This window comes from Chiloscyllium punctatum, chromosome 36 (genome assembly GCF_047496795.1).
Source record: "Chiloscyllium punctatum isolate Juve2018m chromosome 36, sChiPun1.3, whole genome shotgun sequence".
NCBI lineage: Eukaryota > Metazoa > Chordata > Chondrichthyes > Orectolobiformes > Hemiscylliidae > Chiloscyllium > Chiloscyllium punctatum.
In genome coordinates this window covers 64,171,571-64,196,660 of record NC_092774.1, presented here as the reverse complement: position 1 = coordinate 64,196,660, position 25,090 = coordinate 64,171,571, and the positions used below count along the sequence as shown (strand labels likewise).

The window sequence follows — 25,090 nt, the reverse complement described above, 5'->3', positions numbered from 1 at the left end:
TCGTTATTCCTGGGGGAGGCAGAGAGGAATATGGTGTGGTCCTGTAAACTCCACAACTTTGAAAACTTCATGAGTCAGCAATAACTCTTTCTGGACCAAGAAACGAAAGGGCCAATGAGAAACTGCTACAAGGGAGTTCACAAATAACATACATTAACTATCGCTGGGAAGGAGGAGGCAAAACAATGAGCAGTTCCTTTGGACAGATGAGATAATGGTGTTTAATAACTGTGTGACAGAAGGACAATTAATTCTGCCTGTAGAAGGAACGCCTTGGCATAAAGGGGTTAATTGCAGGACAGGCTGTTTCAAACAGATGGAAAACCCTCAAAGATAAGAAGGCAAGCTACAGACCTCAGGTCTCTAGAGGTGTGGGGAGGTGGTATCCAAATCTAAAGCCCAGCACACTCACGCAGCTCTACTCTGCTTTTGGGCTCTCAGCAGCTGGATTCTGCATCAGTTTAAAGTAGGTCCTATATCTCTGACAACATCGGTACACAAGGCAGTGAAGAAAGGTTTCAGCACACTGGCCTTCATCAGTTCGGGAACTGAGTATAGATGTTGGCAAGTTATGTTGTAGTTATACAGGACGTTGATGAGACTGCACCTGGAATATTGTGATCAGTTTTGGTCCCCTTGGTGTTCTGACTTCTGACTTCTTCAACTCTGGGTTTGTGTTGAACTTGATGGGATACTTTGTCCAACTCAGCATGTTTAAACAGTATCTCTCAGAGGGATTCATCTGAAACTTTTCAGGAGGTGAGCTCAACAAGATTGAACTATTCAAAGTTACTTGGACTCTATTTTAAACTTACATCAGGACCAGTAGTCAGAGGCACGTACAGCATGGAAACAGACCCTTCGGTCCAACTTGTCCATGCTGACCTGATATCCGAAATTATTCTCCTCCCATTTGACAACACCTGACCCACATTCTCTGGCAGCTCATTTCATATAAGTACCACCCTCTGCATGAAGATGTCTTCCCTTTTTATATATTTCGCCTCTCACCCTAAACCTATGCCCTCTAGTTCTGGACTCCCCCAGCCCAGGGAAAAGACCTTGTCTATTACCCTGTCCATGCCCCTCATGATTTTATAACCGCTATTAGGTCACTTCTCTGCCTCCGATGCTCCAGTGAAAACAACCCCACGTTATTCAGCCGCTCCCTGCAGCTCAAACCCTCCAACCCCCAGCAACATTCATGTAAATCTTTTCTCATAGATAAGTCACTCTTTCAGTCATGAAGAAGGGTTAATACCCAAAACGCTGACTACTCCACATCCTGGTGCTGCCTGGCTTGCTGTATTCACCCAACCCCCGGCTTGCCAAACTCGGGTTGCAATATGTAGTGGCTCAGTGGTTACACCTGCAGCCTCACAGTGCCAGGGACCCAGGTTTTATTCGAGCCTTGGGTGGCAGTCTGTGAGGAGTGTGCACATTCTCCCACTGTCTGCGTGGGTTTTCTCTGGGTGGTCCTGTTTTCTTCCATAAACCAAAGATGTGCAGGTCTTGTGGATTGGCCATGCTTAATTGCCCATAGAGTTAGGTACATTAGTCAGAGGGAAATGGGTCTGGATGGGTTACACTTCGGAGGGTCGGTGTGGACTTGTTGGGACAAATGGCCTGTTTCCACACTGTAGCTAATCTCATCCAATACTTTTGTTACTAACGAATGGCAGAGTAGGCCAAACTTCTTCTCCGATGGTCTTGCGGTCTTAGGTTTATCTGGATCATTTCATTGGAAATGTGCAGTCCCGGGCTCAATGAGCAACAGTGTCCACTGAAGGCAATGCTCATAGAATCATAGCACCCCCACAATGTGGAAAAACAGGTCCTTCAGCCGAACACATCTGCACTGATCTTCCGAAGACTAACCCACTCAGATCCATTTTCCAACCCTCCATAAATTGCACACTGAACCCCAAGGGTGGAATTATTCTTGAGTTCCTGGTGCCATGAGGCAGCAGTGCTAACCCTGAGCTACCTTGGGGTTGGGTTTGTGTGGTGTAGGGGAGGCAATTGCATTCCAGCAGAAAAAAATAACAGCTCACCTACTCTCCCACTGCACCCACTGTCAGAAATGGCAGCAGATTCAGTCCTGGGGGGTGACCGAAGGCAGCGTCACTGGTGGGATCTGATTGCTGGGAGCGCTGTTGCCCCCGCTAGTACTTCCGCAAGTTGCAGGAAAACATGATCCTCTTCCCACACTCGGGCCAGCTGAAGGGTCTCTCCCCAGGGTGGACACACTGGTGCTTCAGCAGGGCGGAGGAATTGCTGAAGGCTTTCCCACACTTAGGGCAGCAGAATGGCCTCCCCTCCTCCGCCACTCTTCCCCCCCCCAAACCCCCGTGTGGTCCAGCTGGTGATTCAGCAGTGTGGAGGAGTGGGTAAAGACCTTCCCACATTCGGGGCAGGAGAACGGCTTCTCCCCGGTGTGGATAGACTGGTGCCTCAGCAGGGCCGAGGAATTGCTGAAGGCCTTCCTGCACATAGGGCAACTGAACGACCTCTCTACCATTTGGACACACCAATGGGCCAGTACGTCAGAGGAAAGAGCAATGCCCCTACTGCAGTTGGGGCAGAAGAACGGCCTCTCAGTGTGGACCCACTGGTGTCTCAGCAGGTGGGAAGAACTGCTGAAGGCCATCTCGCACTTGGGGCCGGAGAACAGCCTTCTACGGTGTGGACCAACTGGTCCGTCAGCAGGGCAGAGGAATCACTGAAGGCCTTCCCACACTCAGGGCAGCAGAAGGGCCTCTTCCCCTCTGTGGACCCATTGGTGCTTCAGAACCCTTTCAAATTTCACAATATCCTTCTGATTGGAGGGACACCAGAATTGCACACAATATTCTAAAAGTGGTCTCACCAATGTCCTGTACAGCCACAACATAACTTCCCAACTCCAATTCAGGCAGCATCCAAGCAGCTTCGAAATCGACGTTTCGGGCAAAAGTCCTTCGTCAGGAACAAAGGCAGTGAGCCTGAAGCATGGACAGATAAGCGTATCTCTCCATGCTTCAGGCTCACTGCCTTTATTCCTGACGAAGGGCTTTTGCCCGAAACGTCGATTTCGAAGCTACTTGGATGCTGCCTGAACTGCTGTGGTCTTCCAGCACCACTAATCCAGAATCTGGTTTCCAGCATCTGCAGTCATTGTTTTTACCTTCCCAACTCCAATACTCAGTCAGAGGATTGGGAACGCTTTGGGAACGCTTTCAAAACCCACAAAAAACAAACAGGAAAGAATGGAGGGACAAACCGAATTTTTGAGAGTGAGCTTGGAAGCATCACTGAGAAATCAGCGGAATGGGTTTTTTTGGGACGCGTTCTCCTTAAATATATTATATACGTATTTCTCTTGTGGTCTTCGTAGTTTCTCTGTGCTGCAGTGTGTAGCGGCTCGTTGAAATAATGTCCTGTTGAATCTTCGTTTGTGGGTGTTGGGATGATTGCTTCCGTGGTTAAGTATTTGTGTGTGTTGTTTTTCTGTCGACGCTAGTTTGAAGTTCCCCATTGACTGTTCGCTCTACTGTGACATCTAGAAATGGCACTGTGTTAATTTTCTCCTCCAATTCAAACCAGGAGCCCCCCTCAGACCCAAAGTCTCACCACTTGGTACACCAATATACCGACTAGTCAGTGGCTCGTTGAAATAATGTCCTGATGCAGCTTTGTTTGTGGGTGTTGGGATGATTGCTTCTGTGGTTAAGTATTTGGTTTTTGAGTGTTGGTTTTCTGTAGCTGCTAGTTTGAAGTTCCCCATTGACTGTTCGCTCTACTGTGACATCTAAGAATGCAGTTTATTGTTGTTCTCCTCTTTTTCAAACTAGGAGCCCCCTCAGGCCATCGTCTCACTACTTGGAACACCAATATACAGACTAGTCAAAGGCCTCCACTGAGGACTAAAACACCAAGTCGAAGATTCATGCCACTCCATTTACTCCATCCAAGAATTCCCGAACACCAAAGACACGAAGACAGAAGAGGATTGAATAATGTTGTCCTTTGACATAACAGCCCTGTTCACATCCATTAACATCAACGTCGCCAAAGAAAACTGAAGACACTACTCGAAGAACTAAAGACAAAAACACAGAACCAACTTCAGCCTGCAAAGATAACACTGTCAACCTCGTGGAACTGTGCCTTACCTCCCACTTCATATTCAGTAACAAGCCCTACAAACAAATCAACGAAACGCCCATGAAACACTTCTGTCATCAAAAAATGAAACAAATTAGAGGAAACCTACAACACCATCAACAATCTCCTTCCTGGCATAAAATTCACAAAAGAGGAGAACAACAACAAAGTGCCATTTCTGGATGTCACAGGAGACCGACCAGTCAATGATAAATTCAAAACAGCCTCTGCAGGAAAGCAACACACACGAACCAAGTACTTAGCTACAGAAGTAATCATCCCTACACCTACAAACAAATCTGAACGAGGGTACTATTCCAACGAACCACAACACAGTGCAGCACCCAGTGACTCCGAAGACCAATTAGTAACTCTGCAGCGCATTTAAGGAGAATGGGCAGCCCAAAAAATATACTGCAAATTGCTTCCCTGACCGGGAATCGAACCCGGGCCGCAGCGGTGAAAGCGCCGAATCCTAACCACTAGACCACCAGGGAGATGGCAGCGAAGTTTGACAGCTCTACTGAAAATTGCTTCCCTGCCCGGAAATCGAACCCGGGTCACGGGAGTTCGAAGGCTTCCACCAAAGTTGTTTCTTGTATCCATTGCTCCCGATGCGGTCTCCTCTACATTGGGGAGACTGGAGCCCCGTCGCAGAATCAAGTCACAGCGTTTGAGGGAACATCTCCAGGACACCCGCAATAATCAACCCCATCGCCCTGTGGCCCAACATTTCAACCTCCCCTCCCACTCTGCCAGGGACATGCAGGACCTGGGCCTCCTCCATCGCCCCTCCCTCCCCACCCGATGTCTGGGGGAAGAACGCCCCAACTTCTGCCTCGGATACATTCAACCCCAGGCCATCGATGTGGACTGCACCAGTTTCCTCATTTCCACTCCCCCCACCTTAGCTGAGTTCCAACCTTCCATCTGAGCGCTGTCCTCAGGACCTATAAATCTCCCTTCCCACCTATCCGCACCACCCTCCTCTCTGACCTGTCACCTACGTGCCCAACCCCATTCACCTATTGTACTCTTTGCTACCTTTGGCCCAGCACCCCCCCCAATTTATCTCGCCACCCCTGGAAGCGTCCTGCTTCTATTCCTGATGAAGGGCTTTTGCCCGAAACGTCGATTTTCCTGCTCCTCGGAAGTTGTCAGACCTGCTGTGCTTTTCCAGCACCACTCTGATCTAAACTCTGGTTTCCAGCATCTACAGTCCTCACTTTTGCCTACCCAATAAACCCAGTGTGCCGATTTCACATCAACAAACAGACACAAGTAGACACAACGTCTACAGAAACCCGAGCACATTACTTTACATTAAAGACATCTGGGAAATGATGTCCAGACAAATCAAACCTCTCAGCATCATGGTAGCCCACAAACCTACCAACACACTTAAACAGCGGCTAATGAACCTGAAATACCGGATACAAACAACCAGCAAACGAATGTTATTTACAAAATACCATACAAGGAAATATATACATGAACTCTGCCACACAGGTCTCTCTGGCAAGAAATGCTGGGATGAGATAAGGAGGATTTTTTTCAGCCAAAACGAGTCGGCACTGACTGGACATCCATTTAAAATCAAGGCTGTCAGCCCAGGATGGAAGATCCGAAGGGATGAACAGTTTTCTTATTTCCTGAAGATTTACAAAGCTGAGACTGGGTTTTGGTGTTTGTTTCCTTTCCACTCCCAGGAGGCGCAGTGGTTGGGGCAGTGTGTTGGGGAAAGTGAAATGTGCCCGTGAGCAGCGTGTGGGGCTATTTCAGCTTCCCCTCCTCCGACAGCGCTATGACTTGACTCTGATGTTCTCAGGGACATTTCCTGACGCGAGACATTGAAAAGAGTCTCGTTCCTGCAGATCGGGAATTCAAACCGTGTGCCGGCTTCAGGAGAATGAGAAAGATTAATTGGGGTGTGTGAAGAAGCTGTGAGCTGCATTTCAAACAGGTAGCTGGAGTCAGATGCGTCATCCATTGCGCCCCTGGCACTGTGCGTATCTAACGCCACCATGCTGCAGAGTTCTGACGTTAACACGGACATGCGCAGCAATGGGAACAGTCACAAGAGGAACAGCCAAAGATAATCACCGTCACTGCTTCCCTTCCATAGTCCCAACTTTGTGAAGCAGTATCTTTCACCGGGAAATAAAACACCTTTATCCTCAGGTGCCTGCTTAACTTCGATCACAACTTCACGCCCCTCACTGTTCAAGTTTCATTTCCAAACTCTTGGCTCATCGCCTCAATAGCAGCTCTGTGGGTATCTGCTTGTTCCACCCTGACAGGCAGATTCCCGACCAGTGCCAATGTGATTGAAATATTTCAACCCGTCCACTGATTGCATTTAAAAAAAAAACCGTGGAGCAATCTCCCTTTTCTTTTGATGTCGTTTCTCAAGTGTAGTCGGCAGGGATCACGCCATCGCATTCACCACTCGGCCCACCAATACAGAACCACACTGACAGCTTCATTTCCCAGGTCTATCTGCCTGTGGAGCTGCGAAAGAGTAAATCATTGCAGAGTTTGTTTGAATCCAATCACTTTACAGTTTTCGAAAGGGTTAAATATCTGCAAATGGAGAGTCTGGGTGTTTCATCCCGAAAGATGAAATGGACGTTCAGTCAAAAACAGAAATTGCAGGAGCAACTCAGCAGGTCAGGCAGCATCTGTGGAAAGAGAATCAGAGACAACATTTCAGAACTCGTTTTTTACCTCATCCAAGTACAGCCAAACCTGCTGAGTTTTTCCAGCAGTTTCGCTTTCTGTCTCGGATTCTCAGCATCCGCAGTCCTTTACGTTAGAAATTCAATAAATTCAGAAACCCCTTTGTGCTGCCTCAGTGGAAAAGATTTCCGTTTGGGAAACATTTTCCTGAAACCATGAAAAACGTGCACATTCGCAGCCAAGAAAGCGGGAGGAGCGAGAACAAGTAGCACTCCGTCCCTGGGTGGTCTCGAACCACCAACCTTTCGCTTAACAGCCGAACGCGCTGACCAATTGCGCCACAGAGACAGGTCCCAGTGCGGCCGGCAAAGTGTCTTTGAGGAAGCTACTATTCAATTCATAATTCAACCCGCCCCGCCCAAAATTACGATTATCTTCTATCAGTTTTAATTTTCCATAATAAAGCCTTGGACATTCATTATGGAGACATGGGGACAGCCTGATCCCACCATCTGCAGGCACATCCATGACACTAGGAACGAGCTCTCCTACACCGGGGCCATCGCCCTCCAAGCCTTTCAGTGTTTTGCCTCTTCCCGAATTTTCTCATTGGCCCCGAGCCGAGAATGGGTTTGAATTCCTGATGTGCAGAGAATTCTTTCAATGTCTCGGGTCAGTTCATCTCCGGAGAATATCAGAGTCAATCGGCCTCTTAAACAAGGGGACGGTGTGTGGACTGTCTCTGCTCAGTCCGTCAGTTCATCCTTCATTCTCCTCGAATTCCACTTCCCAAAGAGTTTCTAAAGATTCACAAAGCTGGAGACTGGGATTTGTGTTTTACTTCCTGAACATTTTTCCACCTGCTAACTGACAATATTTTGCCAAAACCTCTTCCCCATTGTAACACATGCATCATGTTCAGGGATGAGCAATTTCCATTTTGTGGAGACATTCCCAAGTTTGGGAATGCTCTCTTTGGAGCAAAGATGGTTAACTGGAGATTTCCAGGGGTTTTTGTCAATGATGGGAGAAGACGTGGTGTTTTCGCTGCTCGTTGGATGCTGCCTGAACTGCTGTGCTCTTCCAGCACCACTAATCCAGTATTTGGTTTTCAGCATCTGCAGTCATTGTTTTTACCTCGTTGATTTAAACCCTACTGCGAATCCTCTTGCAAGGATGCCTGCCTTGAAGAATTTTTCCTCCTCTCTCGACAAGAATCTCAGGGGGTCCCTCTCCCACTGCAACTCCCAGGTCATTTCCTCTGCTCTGAAGCTCTTCAACCATGTTGTGAAACAAATTCGGTACCACAGCAACATTTGCCTAGTTTCAAACTTCCAGCTCAGTTACTGTCTCCTTGACTTGTCCGACCTGCCTATCTTCTTTTCCACCTATCCACTCCACCCTCTCCTCCTTGACCTGTCACCTTCATCTCCTCCCGCACTCACCCATTGTACACTATGCTACTCTCTCCCCACCCCCACCCTCCTCTAGCTTATCTCTCCATGCTTCAGGCTCACTGCCTTTATTCCTGATGAAGGGCTTTTGCCCGAAACGTCGATTTCGCTGCTCGTTGGATGCTGCCGGAACTGCTGTGCTCTTCCAGCACCACTAATCCAGTATTTGGTTTTCAGAATCTGCAGTCATCGTTTTTACCTTAATGATCAGAAGAACCTATTGCCACTGACTAGGGTCAGTTACCAGAGGACAGGGATTGCAGTTCTTTAATGGAAAGCAGCATTTGTGTCGAACAAACACAGCGAATACTGCAGAAAGCCAACCGGTCGAGTAGCATCAGTGGAAAGGTAAACAGAGCCGACGTTTTTAGTGTGCTACGGTTTTTGTTCAGAACTCAGTGTTTAGCCTCTTCCCGAAGTTGGTCCAGGTCTGTGTCTCAATTGGCAAACACATGGCAAGTGCAGTGCTGCAATGTGAAGTTATAGCCTTTGCTGTTTAAAAAAAAGCAGTGCATTGTTGAAATGGTGACATATTGGAATGTAGAGAAAGTGAGGACTGGAGGTGAAAGTCGAAAAATGTGGCACTGGAAAAGCACAACAGGTCAGGCAGCATCTGAGGAGCAGGACAGGGAACGTTTCGGGCACAAGCCCTTCATCAGGAATGATGTATGGATGTACTAAGGGGTCTCAGAGTCCCTCCACACCAGTCAATGCCAGTTGTCGGGCAGATGCAGCAGGCAATGAGCGAGGCAAGTGATATATTACGAAGAGGAATTGAGTTCAGAAGTGGGGTCATTGAACATATTCAAGGCTAAGTTCATCTGAGTTTTGAACAACAAAGAAGTGGATGCTTATCGGGGGAGGTAAGAAAATGGTTTTAAGAACAGTACAGGTCATTCACAGAGTCTGACAGCACTGAACAGACCCTTCATCCAACTAGCCCGTGCTGAGTATGTTCTCAAACTAAACTCGGCACACCTACCAGTGTTAGGCACATAAACCTTCGAAAGTTTCGTATTCATGTACTTATCCAAATATCTTTTCAACGTTGTAACTGTACATGTATAAAATCATGAGGGGCATGGATAGGATTAATAGACAAAGTCTTTTCCTGGGGTGGGTGAGTCCAGACCGAGAGGGCATGGGTTTCGTGTTAGAGGGGAAAGATACAACAGAGACCTAAGGGGCAACTTTTTCACGCAGAGGATGGTACGTTTATTGAATGATCAGCCAGAGGAAGTGGTGAAGGCTAGTACGATTGCAACATTTAAAAGGCATTTGGGTAGGTGTATGATTAGGCATGGTTTGGAGGGATATGGGGCCGTGTGCTGTCAGGTGGGACTAGATTGGGTTGGTCGGCATGGACAAGTTGGACCAAACAGTCTGTTTCTGTGCTGTACATCTCTATCTCAATGTTCAACATACTCAGTGACCTGGCCTCCACAGTTTTCTGTCACAATGAATTCCATAGATTCACCACTCTCTGGCTAAAGAAATTGCTCCTAATCTCCATTCTCCCTTTATGCTTATGCTATGCCCATGGGTATTAGTCTCTCCTCCCAATGAAAACATCTTCCCAATATCCACTCTGTCCAGGCCGTTCAATGTTCTGTACGGTTCAGTTAGATCCCCCTTGAATGTGGGCCTGTTAATCAGCATGAACCAAACCCTTCAGAATGAGGACATCCGTGATTAAAGTGAGAACGGAGGGCGAGAGTTTGGGATGGAGATTTTCAGCTTTTAGGGAATAAGGTAGGAAAGAAAGTTTAATATAAATTATAATTGATCAGATGAGCCGATGGGCCAAGGATTGTGGATGGAGTTTAATTTAGACAAATATGAGCTGTTGCATTTTGATGAGGCAACTCACGGCAGGACCAATGTGGTTAATGGTAAATTAATGGAATTCTGTGCTCAAGGAAGCAGTCGAGGCAGCTTCATTAAGACACTGTTGGATGGTTTTTTGCGAGGTAAGGGAACTCAGGGAAGTTGGGAAAATGCAATTAGGAGGAGCTGAGACGATTGATCGATCCGCCATGATTTTAATGAATGGCGGAGCAGGGTCGATGGGCCAAATGGCCTACTCCTTCTATTACTTTGAAACGATAACCCTGCGTTTCCCATGGCCAACCCACCTAACCTGCACATCCCTAAACACTGGGCAATTTAGCATAGCCAATCCAAATCAAGGCCAGTGAGCAATGTAGTGATGTGGAAACCAAACACCAGAGAATGAGAGAAAGGGACAAGGAGAATAAATGTACTAGCAATCAAAACTGGATTCTAACCATCACAAAAAATAAGACTAAAAGCTCAGTATATGAATGTGTGCTGCATTGGAACAAAACCGAATTAATTGACTGCACACATTGTAGAGAATAATTATGATCTGAGACTCCTTTCAGAGATATGGCTTCAGAATGACAAGGATTGGATCCGGAATATCGAGGGTATACGTGGCATTCAAGTCGGGTGAGAGGCTCAGTAAAGGTAGAGGGTGGGCACTGCTTATCAAAGCACTGATAGCATGGTAGTCTGGTGTCAGCTCGGATTTCAGGTCCTAATTTCTCTGTCCTCTAATCTCCCTGTTCCCACAGAGTTAAATGTTGTCTCTTCTCAGCTCTGCTCGATTTCTGTTGAAGCTTTGACCCCCTTTTACACCGTCTGGAGCAATAAAATATTCTGAGCCTCCTGGGAATGACACATTATCTATACCCCTTCTGATTTTAAAAATCTCTATAAGGTTAACTGTCAACTTCCTCGGCTCCATTGGAAAAAATGTCCCAGATTCTTCTTAACTCAAACCCGCCATTCCCTGCAACACGCTGGTAAAGTCGGGAATAGGGAATTGTATCAAATCACATAAATGTACTGTCTGAAACAATCTAGCTGTGTTCTGGCCTGAGATATTGTGAGTCCCTGGTGTAAGTAATTACGAATGCAATAATTTTGGTCACAGAATTGAACAATCATTTTGCAACAAAGGGATCTACTTTGATAAGGAGGTTTGGTCATTTCTAGGGTAAGTGAACAGTTTGTAGATCAGGGAGATGAAGTTCCAGACACTTGTGAAGGGCAAGAAATGAATTTGATAAATAAGACAAAGAACTGTGGATGCTGGAAATCTGAAACAAAAACTGAGAACACTGGAAAAACTCAGCAGGACTGGAAGCATCTGTGAAGAGAAAGCAGAGTTAAAGTTTCGAGTCCAACAACTCCTCTTCAGGATTCTGAAATAGTTTGTGGCCGAGCTTTAAGACCACAATACACAGCAGCAGGATGAGGCCATTTGGCCCATCGAGTCTGCTCCACCAGTCGATCATGGCTGATATGTTTCTCTATCCCATTCTGCTGCCCTCTCCTCATAACCCTTGACCCCTTATTAATCAAGAACCTATCTCTGTCTTAAATGCCCTCAATGACTTGGCATCCTCAACCCTTCTCCGAGTGGAAACATCATCTCCACGTCCACACTGTCCAGGCATAGAGTAGCACAGCGCTGCCTGTCCCACTGTGATCTCCAGCATTTGTTGTTTTCAGGAAGGATTCCAGCATCTCCAACAACGCGCTTCTAAATTTTGTGCCCAGTTGGTTAGCTCTCCCTGGATGCCGTGAGATTTAACCTTACTCAAGAATCCACTGTGCGGTACAATTAAAAAAGTTCCCAGCCCCCACCTTTTTCTGCACACATGGGTCGCACGATGGATCAGTGGTTCGCACTGCTGCCTTACAGCGCCAGGGATCCACTTTCGATTCCAGCCTTGGGGCGACTCTCTGTGTGGAGTTTGCACATTCTCCCTGCCGTGTCTGCTGGGTTTCCTCCAGGTGCTCTGGTTTCCGCCCAAAATCTAAAGGTGTTCAGTTTCGGGAGAAGTGGCCATACTAGATGGGCCCATAGTGTGCAGTAAGTGTAGTGGAATGGGATAGGGGAATGTGTCCTCATGAGTTACGCTTTGGATGGTCGGTGTGGACTTGTTGGGTTGAATGTCGTGTTTCCACATTGCAGGAATTCTACGTGGCATTCCCCCAACTCCAGAGTCTCAGCAGCCTTGGCTTTTCCCATGGACAGTGTGGGGGAATGAAACAATGTTTTACACGGGAGTAAGGTTCTGTGAGTGTGAAGCTAAAAGGAAACGCAGTGCATTGCTTGATCTGTTTTCCCCGGTATACCAGAGGCTGAGGGGTGATCTTACAGACGTTTATTGAATCATGAGAGGCATGGATAGGGTAAATAGACAAGGTCATTTCCCTGGGATGGGAGAAGTCCAGAACAGGAGGATAATATGTTTGAGGTGAGGGAGGCAAGTGTAAGGAAGGATCTGCCGGAGGAAGTGATGGATGTCGGTCCACTTATAACATTTAAAAGGCATCTGGACGGATATATGAATAGGAAGAGTTCAGAGGGATATGGGCCATGTGCTGGTAAATGTGACGAGATTAATTAAGGCTATGTGGTCGGCACGAATGAGTTGGCCTGAAGGACCTGTTTCTGTGCTGTGTATCTCTATGACTCTGGCTTTCCCGTAATGTTTGCCCTGCCTATGTGTTCAGTTTCTGTCTGGTGTCGGTGTCAATGCCTTTATATCTCATTTCCTCCATCCCCCCACTTCCACCTCCCCAGATGTTAACCATTTAGTGTCTGGTTGTTTCTCAAGAAGCTGCATTGAAGGTTCATCCTGAATTAACACTTTTTTTTGCTTCCCAAAATCAGACTTACTCACTCCTAGATGTCGTGAAAGATACTAACTTTCAGGTGGAGGTATCCAAAATTCAGAGGTGTCTGTCTTGATGTTTTCACTTTTCGGTCTCTGTAAGATCCTAAATCAGTACCGTCGGGAGGATTAGTTTGAGCGGAGTGAGAATAGAGGGATGAAAGGGAGTGCGATGGGGCTTTCAATTTTGTGGAAAAAGAAAAGAATGTTCTGCAGAAAGTAGAATTGCTTGTTTGGAATTTCTAACCTGGACTGACAGTGATGACTTTTGTAATCTCTTTTTACAGATTATTTGAAGATCTGAAGACGGACATTTCAATATCAATAGATGAAGAGCTTTGCCTGAAACATTGACTCTGCTGCTCCTCAGATGCTGCCTGATCTGCTGTGCTTTGACTCTGACTCTCCAGCATTTGCATTCCTCAATTTCACGTCAATGTCTGGCAGTCACTGAATCCATCGGGACTATAACAATTTTCGACTATGATTCTGTGAGAAGGAAACAAGCTTTTTGGTTCCTCTTTCAGTATGTTTTCAGCATCAGTGAGACTGGATGAGAGACCCGACTATTGCAGCACTCTGACTGTGGAGCCAGTAAAAGTTATACATTTGGGAAAAGTAATTCACGGCGGGAAGGTGCTGTACATGCGTTTGTGTGCAGCTGAAGCTTCGGTCATGGAGAAACCCAAGGAATCCCGTCCCGTGGAGAAACCATGAAAATGTGGCGACTGTGGGAAAGGCATCCGTTTCCCATCTGACCTGGAGACTAATGGGCGCCGTCACACCGGGGTGAGACTGTCCTCCTGCTCTGAGTGCGGGAAGACCTTCAGCAATTCCCATGCACTGCAGAGGCACCAGGGTGTCCACACAGGCGAGAGGTCATTCTCCTGCCCCGAATGCGGGAAGGCCTTCAGCTATTCTTCCGTCCGACTGACCCACCGCCGGGTCCACATATTAGAGAAGCCCTTCAGCTGCTCCAAGTGCGGGAAGGCCTTCAAGGATACCTCTGCCCTGCTGAGGCACCAGCGGGTCCAGACCGGGGAGAGCCCGTTCCCCTGCCTGAAGTGTGGGAAGGGCTTTACCCAGGCATCCCACCTTCGGGTCCATACGGGGGAGAGGCCTTTCCCCTGTCCAGAGTGCGGGAAGGCCTTCAGCAATTCCTCGCACATGCTGAGGCACAGGTGAGGCCCATACCGGGGAAAGGCCGTTCACCTGCCCCGAGTGGAAGCGGAGGTTCTCATCATTCTGCACCTTGCAGAAGCACCAGCAGGCACACCAGTGCTCCCAACACTCTGATTCTGCTGGTGAAGCTGCTGTGGGTCACTGAGAGGACTGAACCCCTGCACATTCTGACAGTGCTTCTAGTGGGAGAGTCGGTCGGTTTTTTTTTTGTTTTGTGCCGTCGTGCTCCCCCACCCCTGCAACTTTGCTTCCATTGGGCACTGCTGCTCGTTGAGACCAGGAGCTGTTCTCTCCAGATTCTACTGTCCTGTTAAAGAATTGTTGTCTCTTTCCGGGAATGAGTCCCAGCCTGTAAGAAACAGCTGAATACTGGGGTGTCTATTCACATTCAGCAGTGACTTTTAAATTAGATTTACAGTTACGTGTCTGTGAAACAGTGATAGTCCAAAGATTTCACAAAGGCTTGGCAATCCTATGTTGGAAACTGTTTGCTTGAATTGGTATGTTTAAAAAAATTTTTTTTTCTTAATTTGGCGCTTAAGTCTCTGTCTCTGAGATGGTGGGGGACTTGATCAAAGGGTCTAAATCATTGCTATTAATTAGATTATCTTCTTTAACTTTGCCCTAGAAAATTTGCCGTATTTATAATTGTTCGTTTTTGTTTAAATTATAATGTTGATGTGCAAGATCTGTTCTTCACCAAGTCTGGTTTGGGACAGTTGAGAAATTGAGGGATATTGCATGTTTAAATTTCACTGTGTTGTGAATCTGGTGTCAGTGACAGTCATTTGTATTGGGTTGCTTACCCTTAGTTGTCGTGTCTTCCAAACCAAGTATTCATTATGGTAGTGAGTTCTGCAGTCTCAGCACACTCTGAGTTTTTTCGTGAAATCCTTAGTAGAGAATTGTAAGGGAAAATGTTGACGAGGGCAGAATATAGGGTCTTAACTACAAATGCCAGGAAGACATTCGACAAAGTAAAAACATGACAATGTATCGACAAATAAAGAACTTTGACAGCAATGAGGAGGTCACACGTCAGAGTTCAAGATAATGGTCGTGACAAAAAGAAACAGTACTCGGTAGATATTGGATATTGTAATTAAGCAAGTTTCTAGATGCTGTAGTTGGTTGAATACGATAATAAGAGATGAAATAACCAAAACCACTCATGTAATTTGATGTCGATAACCATAAAGCAAGTGCATAGTATTGATTATTATAGGCCAATTGCGTGCAAGTAGGCCATTCAGCCCATCGAGTCAACATTGACTGACCGTCCCACCCAGACCCAGTTCGTTACCCTATCCCTGTAACCCTGCATCTCCCATGGTCATTCTACCATCAACTGCATGTCCTTTGGACCGTGGGAGGAGGCCAGAGCACCACAGGAAGCCAACGCAGACACAAGTGGAGAATGTGCAAACTCCACACAGACAGTCTGCCCGAGGGTGGGATCAAATCCAGGTCACTGATGCCGTGAGGCAGCAGTGCTAACCACCGTGTCACCACCACATGCTGCTCTCTAAAGAGGTGAATTTCAAAGACTCGGGAACACTTGAGGGAAAAACAAAACTCTCCTATCTTAAGTGAGAGACTAGTTTCTGGCTAGAATTGAGTTGACATTACATTTGCATTAAATCCTCTCCAGATGTTATACAGCTACATCGGATCATCTGTTTCTTCTAAACTCAGCCTGACATCCCCTTGTCCCCGATTATAAGTTGAGTAAATGAGCGACCCTCTACCTCACTGGCATGACAAAGGATGCCCTCAATCCAAGTTGACCTTAACTGTCCAACCTCTTGACCTCCACGCCACAATGTGGTCAGCCGCAACTCAGCCCTGAACGAGAGCAGAGGAACTGAATAGACAGCAGTGAGGTGGACATTGCATTCCCAGAGAATATTGTTCAAGTGTGAAATTTGTTCAGCTCACATTCGGATCACTGCAGGGACTATGTCTTTGATCCAAATAACAGTCTAGTTTTGTTGTACATTGTGTGTGTTTTATCTGTGTTTCACTACATGATTTTCTGTTGCTGTCATTCCCATTAGGATGTGTGAATTCAGTACCAGATAATACTTCAGTTCTGAATTTTCCTTGAGGGTTAGTGTAGGACGTACTAAGTGTCAGTCAGAATGGAAGAAGCTCTACTGTTTATTTAACCCTCTGCTGTCATTGTCCTGGGACTGTATGAATGGGGAAGTGTAGAGGAAGTTTTACTCTGTATCTAACCCAATGCAGTCTCTGTCTTGGCAGTGTTTGTTGGGGACAGTGTTGAGGTAGCTTCACTTGAAATTCAAGAGTAGAGGAAGCTTTATTCTGATTGTCATCCCATGCTGTCCTTGTCCTGGGAGGTTTAGATGGCATCTATAATTGAAGTGAATGCAGACTTGGCTGTGGGAGTGGAGGGTACTTGTACCTGAGCACACCCATCTTTGAGATTGCTGTGCTGATCAAGACAATCTCAGACATCTTCATGCACTTTTCCAACCAACCACAGGGTGGTTAAGGATGGGTATAAATGCTGGCATTGCCAGCGATGCCCACACCCCATGCATGAATAAATACTTTCTGTTTAAAAGTTTACATTCACGTTCCAAACCCTCTAACGTATGATTACTTACATGGAATATTCTTGTCTGTTTATAATTTCATTTTAAAACATAGGAATGTGTCAACCATGTAGAAATATAACAAGAAAAACAAATGGAGAATTTAACAGGTAATGAGCAGGAACAGAATGCTGAGTCAGCCTGACCTCCATGGCTGAGAGAGTTCTCCCAGATGTTGAAGTTACACCAGTGCCTTTTACTCTTGCAGGTTCCCCAAAAGTTTGTCCCTGATGTAAGATCATTCAATGACCCGAATTACGAACTGTTTTTATCTCCATAACTGATGCCAGACTTGCTGAGTAATTCCAGCCCTTCTGCTCTACCCTTTTATGGGATTTGAGCTTCCCTAAGTCAGTGTAATGAAGAACTGCAGATGATGGAGATCTGAAACACAAAAATGCGTCAAATGCTGGAGAAACTCAATAGGACTGGCAGCACATGTGGAGAGAGAAGCAGAGTTAGCATTTCAAGTGCTGTGACCCTTATTCACAACTGTTCTGGACTCAAGCCAGGATATTGTCTTTGTTTCTTTCTCTCTCTCTCCACCAGTGTTGCCAGACTGGCTGAGTTTCTCCAGCAATTTCTGTTATGACACTTTCACAAGGTTGATATTTGTTATCCATCCCTAAGTGCAAGGTGTCTTGCTTGTGCCAATTCAGAGGGCAGTTTAAGAGTCAACCACATTGCTGTCGGTCTGGAGTCACATGTAAGTCAGACCATGCAGGGATGGCAGTTTCCCTCTTGAAAGGACATTGGTGAACATGGGTTTTTAGGACAATTGACGTCAGTGCCATCGATACCATACTGAGACTTACTTTGTGTTGCCCATTGATGATTTGAATTATTCTCATCTCACCTCTTGCTATGGTGGGATTTGAACTCATGTTCCCTGGATTACTCATCCTGTGACGTTATGACTACACTGTTGTTTCCCATTCGTTGCTATTTTGTGTTTGTTGTTCACGTCTTTGTCTTCTGATGTTTGGGAAATTGAACCTGTTTAAAAGATTGCCCTAAACTTGTCCCTTTGACCAAGTATTTTGTCACCTGTCTCATCTGTGCTCCGGTCTTGTGATTTTTAAAGGAATTCTCATAATGTTCATGTGAAGCACTTTGAGATAGTTAACTGTACCACAGGTATTATTTGAATGCAGCTTGTGTCCCTATCTTAATATCTGAAAGTACAGGGTCATATTTTAAATGTAGAAGACAAAAATGAGGATGATTTCTTTTCTTTCTGAGGGTTGTGTGTCTTCTTCAAAAGGCAGTGGATTCAAAATCTTTAAGGCAGAGCTAGATAGGTTCTTGATAACCAAGTGGATGAAAGATTGTCGGGGATGTGTTGGAATGTAGAGCTGAGGTTGAATTCAGATCAGCCATGATCTTATTGAATGCTGCAGCAGGCTCGAAGTGCCGAGTGGCCAACTCCCGCCCATTATATGTTTGTATCAAGCAGTCTGTGTCTCCCCTCTTATAGCTATGAACTGGGTAATTCCTTTCCAATATTGCCCCTTGTAGACAGTTAATTTCACACCGATGGCCCCCTATTGGGAGCAGGCACATTGTAGCAATTGCAGTATTTCTTGTGTTAATTTTGTTGCTTCTTACTCAGTGTTGCTGAGAATTTTCAAACATAAAACCAAAACACTTCTATTATTATCGCACGAAAAGAAGTGTTAGTTTGGATGTAACATTGTTGAATTAGCCATTCCCATCTTTTCCAGAATTCTGTGTTTAAAGCCCTCGAGGCTGGTTTCCACCCCTGAAACAGTTCTTATCAAGGTGATATTTGACATCCTTTGTCACGGTGACAGGGATGAACATTCCCTCGTCGACCTGCGGACAGCCTTGATCAGAGTTAATGACAGTACTGACACTCTCTAGCATCACTCTATCCTCTGGGAGGGTATGATTTTAGCGTCTTCCGTTCTGATTTCTTTTACCGTAGCTGCTGGTGTTGGCATCTATACTAATGATATCCAACTGTACCTGAACACCACTTCTCTCCCGACTCCTCTGTCATTCATAATTTACCAATAATTTTACCTGAATGCCTGCCCAATTTCCAGCATTGGATAACCATAACCATTCCCTTAGTTAAATGTTGTGAAGTGTGAAGCCATTGATATAGTCCCCAAGTTCGACCTGAGCCCCCGTACAGCCCCCCCACCCCCCCACCCCCACCCCAGTAACTCTGTTGACAGCCTTTATGTCACTTTAAAACTAGGATGGATAGATTCGTGAAGAGTCAGGGGATGAACAGTTGCAGGAAAAGGGCAGGAAAGTGACTGTGGGGAATGCCAGATCACCCAGAATCCTACTGAATGGAGAAGCAGGCTCAACGGGCTGAATGGCATATTCCTGTTCCTTTTTCTTATGGTTCCCGAGCCCTTACCTCTGATCCAGGACACTGACTTCAGTGTGTGCCATTACTGAGAGTGCTGATGTTCCCTTGTGTAACATCAACAACTTAACAGTTGCTAAAACCTCTTGTTCCTTTGTTACCTCTGAACACAATAGGCCAATGTGTTCAGGGGAGGCGATGGCTGACTTTATTGTCACCAGACTATTCACCCAGGTCATGTTCTAGGGACTTGTGTTCAAAACCTGCCACGGCAGATGGTGGAATCTGAATTCAATATAAATCCGGAATTAAGAGTCTAATGATGACCTCGTTGTGGTTTGTTGTAAAAACTTATCTGGTTTCGTGCTGTCCGAACCTGGTCTGATCTACATGTGATTGAGATCCACTGTCAGCTGGTTGAATCTTCACTGCACTTTCAATCAAAACCTCCACTTTCACCTCCCTACTTTTATACTCCATTTAAAGGTCAATCTCCCTTTTGCTTTCCCTGTCAGTCACTGTGCTCCCAAAAGCAGGATTGTGGTTCAGTTCAAAGTAGGTCCTATATCTCTGATTACATCGATACACAATGCAATGAAGAAAGATTTAGGTACACTAACCTTGATCAGTTCGGGAATTGAGTATAGATATAGTTATGTTGTAGTTATACAGGACGTTGATGAGGCTGCACCTGGAATATTATGATCAGTTTTGGTCCCGTTGGTGTTCTGACTTCTGACTTCTTCAACTCTGGGTTTGTGTTGAACTTGATGGGATACTTTGTCCAACTCAGCATGTTTAAACAGTATCTCTCAGAGGGATTCATCTGAAACTTTTCAGGAGGTGAGCTCAACAAGATTGAACTATTCAAAGTTACTTGGACTCTATTTTAAACTTAGATCAGGACTCGTAGTCAGAGACACATACAGCATGGAAACAAACCCTTTGGTCCAACTTGTCCATGCTGACCTGATATCCTAAAGTAATCTAGTCCCATTTGACAACACCTGACCCAAATCCTGTGAAGTTGTCCCTTAAATATATTTCGCATCTCCCCCTACACCCATGCCCTCAAGTTCTGGACTCCCCCAGCCCAGGGAAAATAGCTTGTCTATTAACCTGTCCATGCCCCTCATGATTTTGTAACCTCTATTAGGTCACTCCTCTGCCTCTGATGGTCCAGTGAAAACAGTCCCAGCCTATTCAGCCTGCAGCTCAAACCCTCCAACCCCCAGCAACATTCCTGTAAATCGTTTCTCACAGAGAAGTCAACGTTTCAATCATGAAGAAGGGTTAATACCCAAACCGCTGACTACTCCACATCCTGGTGCTGCCTGGCTTGCTGCATTCTCCCAACCTCCTGCTTGCCTAATTCGGGTTGCAATATGTAGTGGCTCAGTGTTTACCACTGCAGGCTCACCGTGCCAGGGACCCAGGTTTGATTCCAGCCTTGGGTGGCTGTCTGTGAGGAATTTTCATATTCTCCCAGTGTCTGCGTGGGTTTTCTCTGGGTGGTCCTGTTTTCTTCCATAGTCCAAAGATGTTCAGGTCATGTGGATTGGTCATGCATAACTGCCCATAGAGTTAGGTACATTAGTCAGAGAGAAATGGGTCTGGATGGGTTACTCTTCGGAGGGTCGATGTGGACTTGTTGGGACAAATGGCCTGTTTCCACACTGTAGCTAATCTCATATGCGCTACTTTTGTCACTAACGGATTGCTGAGTAGACTCGATGGGCCGAATGGCCTAACTTCTGCTCCGATGGTCTTGCGGTCTTACGTTTCTCTGGATCATTTCATTTGGCAATGTGCAGTCCCTGGCTCAATGAGCAGCAGTTTCCAATGAAAACAAAGCTCATATGTTGGTTGAACTCCGACAGTGTGGAAATAGGTCCTTCAGCCCAACACATCTGCACAGATTCTCCGAAGAGTAACCCACTCAGATCCATTTTGCTACCCTCCATAAATTGAGCACAGACCCCAAAGGTGGAAGTATTCCGAGTTCCTGGTGCCATGAGGCAGCAGTGCTAACCCTGAGCCACCATGGGGTTGTAGTTGTGGGGGGTGGGGCAGGCAATTGCAGTCCAGCAGAAGACTAAAACAGCCTACCTACTCTCCCAGTGCACCCACTGTCAGAACTGGCAGGAGGTTCAGTCCTGGGGGGTGACTAAAGGCAGCGTTACCGGTGGGATCTGATTGCTGGGAGCGCTGGTGCCCCGGCTGATGCTTCCGCAAGTTGCAGGAAAACGTGAACCTCTTCCCACACTCGGGCCAGCTGAAGGGCCTCTCCCCCGTGTGGACACACTGGTGCTTCAGCAGGGCGGAGGAATTGCTGAACGATTTCCCGCACTCAGGGCAGCAGAAAGGCCTCCCCTCTCCACCCCCCATCCCCCCGTGTGGACCAGTTGGTGCTTCAGCAGTGTGGAGGAGCGGGTAAAGCCCTTCCCACACTCGGGCAGGAGAATGGCATCTCCCCGGTGTGGACGGACTGGTGCATCAGCAGGGCTGAAGAATTAATGAAGGACTTCCTGCACTTAGGCAACTGAACGGCCTCTCCCCCATGTGGAACCACCAATGGGGCAGCAGGTCGGAGGAAAGTGCAAAGCCCTTCCTGCAGTCGGGGCAGAAGAACGGCTTCTCCTCAGTGTGGACCCACTGGTGTCTCTGCAGGTGGGAAGAACTGCTGAAGGCCATCTCGCACTTGGGGCTGGAGAACATCCTTCCCCGGTGTGGACCAACTGGTGCGTCAGCAGGGCAGAGGAATCACTGAAGGCCTTCCCACACTCAGGGCAGCAGAAGGGCCTCTTCATCTCTGTGGACCCTTTGGTGCTTCAGAACCCTTTAAAATTTCACAATATCCGTCTGATCGGAGGGAGACTAGAATTGTGCACAATATTTCAAAAGTGGTCTAAAAAGTGTCCTGTGTAACCACAACATAACCTCCCAACTCCAATACTCAGTCAGAGGATTGCGAAAGCTTTCAAAACCCACACAAAACAAACAGGAAAGAATGGAGGGATAAACCGAATTTTTGAGAGTCACCTTGGAAGCATCAATGAGAAATCGGCAGAGAGGGTTTATTGGGGACCCGTTCTCCTTAAATACACTATATACGTATTTCTCTTGTGCTCTTCGTAGTTTCTCTGTGCTGCAGTGTGTCGTGGCTCGTTGAAATAATGTCCTGATGCAGCTCCGTTTGTGGGTGTTGGGATCATTGCTTCTGCAGTTAAGTACTTGGTTTGGGTCTGTTGTTTTTCTGTAGATGCCAGTTTGAATTTCCCCATTGACTGTTCGCTCTACTGTGACAACAAGTAATGGCACTTTGTTGTTGTTCTCCTCCCCGTCAAACGAGGAGCCCCCCTTAGACCATAGTCTCACGACTTGGAACAGCAATATACAGACTAGTCAAAGGCTTCTACTGAAGGCTAAAACACCTAGTCGAAGATTCACTCCACTCCATTTACTCCATCCAAGAATTTCTGAACACCAAAGACACTGAGATAGAAAAGGATGGATTAATGTTATCCTTTGACATAACAGCCCTGTTCACATCCATTAACATCAACGTGGCCAAAGAAAACTGAAGACACTACTCGAAGAACCAAAGACAAAAACACAGCATCAACTTCATCAGCAAAGATAGCACTGTCAAGCTCGTGGAGCTGTGCCTTTCCATCCACTTCATATTCAATATCAAGCCCGACAAACAAATCAACGAAATACGCACGAAACCTCCAGCATCAGGATTCCTCGCAGAAGCAATAATGCAGAGACTCGAACAGACAGCCCTTCCAACGATCCAACCCAAACTTTGGGTCCGCTACAGCGATGACACTTTTGTCATCAAAAACTGAAACAAATTAGAGGAAACCTACAACACCATCAACAATATCCTTACTGGCATAAAATTCACAAAAGAGGAGAACAACAACAAAGTGCCATTTCTAGATGTCACAGGAGAGCGAACAGTCAATGGTAAATTCAAAACAGCGTCTATCGGAAAACAATGCACGCGAACCAAGAACTTAACCACAGAAGCAATCACCCCGACACATACAAACATATCTGAATCAGGACACTATTTCAACGAGCCACGACACACTGCAGCACCCAGGAACTACGAAGATCAATACATAACTGTACAGAGCAATTACGAAGAACGGGGAGCCTATAAACCCCCTGAAAACAGTTTCCCTGACCGGGAATCGAACCCGGGCCGCGGCGGTGAGAGCGCCGAATCCTAACCACTAGACCACCAGGGAGTTGCAATCACTGCCTGGTAGCTCTACTGAAAATTTCTTCCCTGCCCGGAAATCGAATCTGGGCCGTGGTCGTTCGAAGGCTTTCACCTGTGTATCCAACAATGTCATTTCTTGTATCCATTGCACCTGATGCAGTCTCCTCTACATTGGGGAGACTGGAGACTCCTCGCAGAGTCAAGTCACAGCGCTTGAGGGAACATCTCCAGGACACCCGCACCAATCAACCCCATCGTCCTCTGGCCCAACATTTCAAACCCCCTCCCACTCTGCCGAGGACATGCAGGTCCTGGGCCTCCTCCATCTCCGCTCCCTCCCCACTCGATGCCTGGAGGATGAACGCCTCATCTTCCGCTTGGGGTAAATTCAACCCCAGGCCATCAATGTGGACTTCATCAGTTTCCTCATTTCCCCTCCCCCACCTTACCTCAATTCTAGCCTTCCAGCTCAGCGCTGTCCTCATGATCTGTCCTACCTGCCAATCTCCCTCCCCACCTATCCGCTCCACCCTCCTCTCTGATCTGTCACCTCCATCCCCACCCCCATTCACCTATTGTACTTTTTGCTACCTTTGGCCCAGCACACCCCAGCCCCAATTTATCTCTCCACCCTGGAGGGATCCTGCCTCTATTCCTGATGAAGGGCTTTTGCCCGGAACGTCGATTTTCCTGCTCCTCGGATGCTTTCTGACCTGCTGTGCTTTTCTAGCACCACTCTGATCTAAGCTCTGGTTTCCAGCATCTGCAGTCCTCATTTTTGCCGACCCAATAAACTCAGTGTGCCAATTTCACATCAACAAACTGACACAAGTAGACACAACGTCTGCAGAAACCCTAGCCACATTACTTTACAATAAAAACATCTGGGAAATTATGTCCGGAAAACTCAATCCTCTCAGCATCATGGTTGCCCATAAACCTACCAACACAACTTAAACAGCGGCTCATGAACCTGAAATACCCGATACAAACAACCAGAAAACGAATGTAATTTACAAAATACTATACAAGGAAATATATACATGAAATCTGCCGCACAGTTCTCTGTGGCAAGAAATGCTGGGATGAGATAAGGAAGATTTTTTCAGCCAAAACGAATCGACACTGACTGGACAGCCATTTAAAATCAACGCTGTCAGCCCACGATGGAAGATCCGAAAGGATGTACAGTTTTCTTATTTCCTGAAGATTTACAAAGCTGAGACTGGGTTTTGGTGTTTGTTCCCTTTCCACTCCCAAGAGCCGCAGTGGTTGGGGCGGTGAGTTGCGGAAAGTGAAATGTGCCCATGAGCTGCATGTGGGTCTCTTTCAGCTTCCCCTCCTCTGACAGCGCTGTGACGGGACTCTGATGTTCTCAGGGACATTTACTGACGCGAGACAGTGAAAATATTCTCATTCCTGCAGATTAGGAATTGTACCCATACGCCGGTTTCATGACAATGAGAAAGCTTAATTGGGATGTGTGAAGAAGCTGTGAGCTGCAGTTGAAACAAGTAGGTGGAGTCAGATACGTCATCCATTGCCCCCATGGTCCTGAAGAAATGTTTGCTTTTGTCTGCTTGAGAGACTTTGGACACTGGTGTGGCAGGGAGAATACTGAGATACCGAGTGAGGGAGATTCAGTGCGCTGACTGTGAAAAGTGCTTTAAACCATTTACTCAGATTGGGGAATTAAAATCACACCCCTCGCAGTGGGA

General features: G+C 46.6%; 1 protein-coding gene and 3 non-coding genes across 4 annotated transcripts in view; all 4 read right to left on the bottom strand.

Moving 5' to 3' along the window:
* Nucleotides 1–25,090, bottom strand: part of LOC140460597 (uncharacterized) — a 621,333-nt gene that overhangs the window by 268,630 nt on the left and 327,613 nt on the right. The window lies entirely within an intron of this gene.
* On the bottom strand, nt 4,572–4,643 carry trnae-uuc (transfer RNA glutamic acid (anticodon UUC)). Its single transcript has one exon. It is a non-coding gene; the product is annotated as a tRNA-Glu (tRNA).
* Nucleotides 7,100–7,173, bottom strand: trnan-guu (transfer RNA asparagine (anticodon GUU)). The gene has a single exon. It is a non-coding gene; the product is annotated as a tRNA-Asn (tRNA).
* trnae-cuc (transfer RNA glutamic acid (anticodon CUC)) lies at nt 23,326–23,397 on the bottom strand. Its single transcript has one exon. It is a non-coding gene; the product is annotated as a tRNA-Glu (tRNA).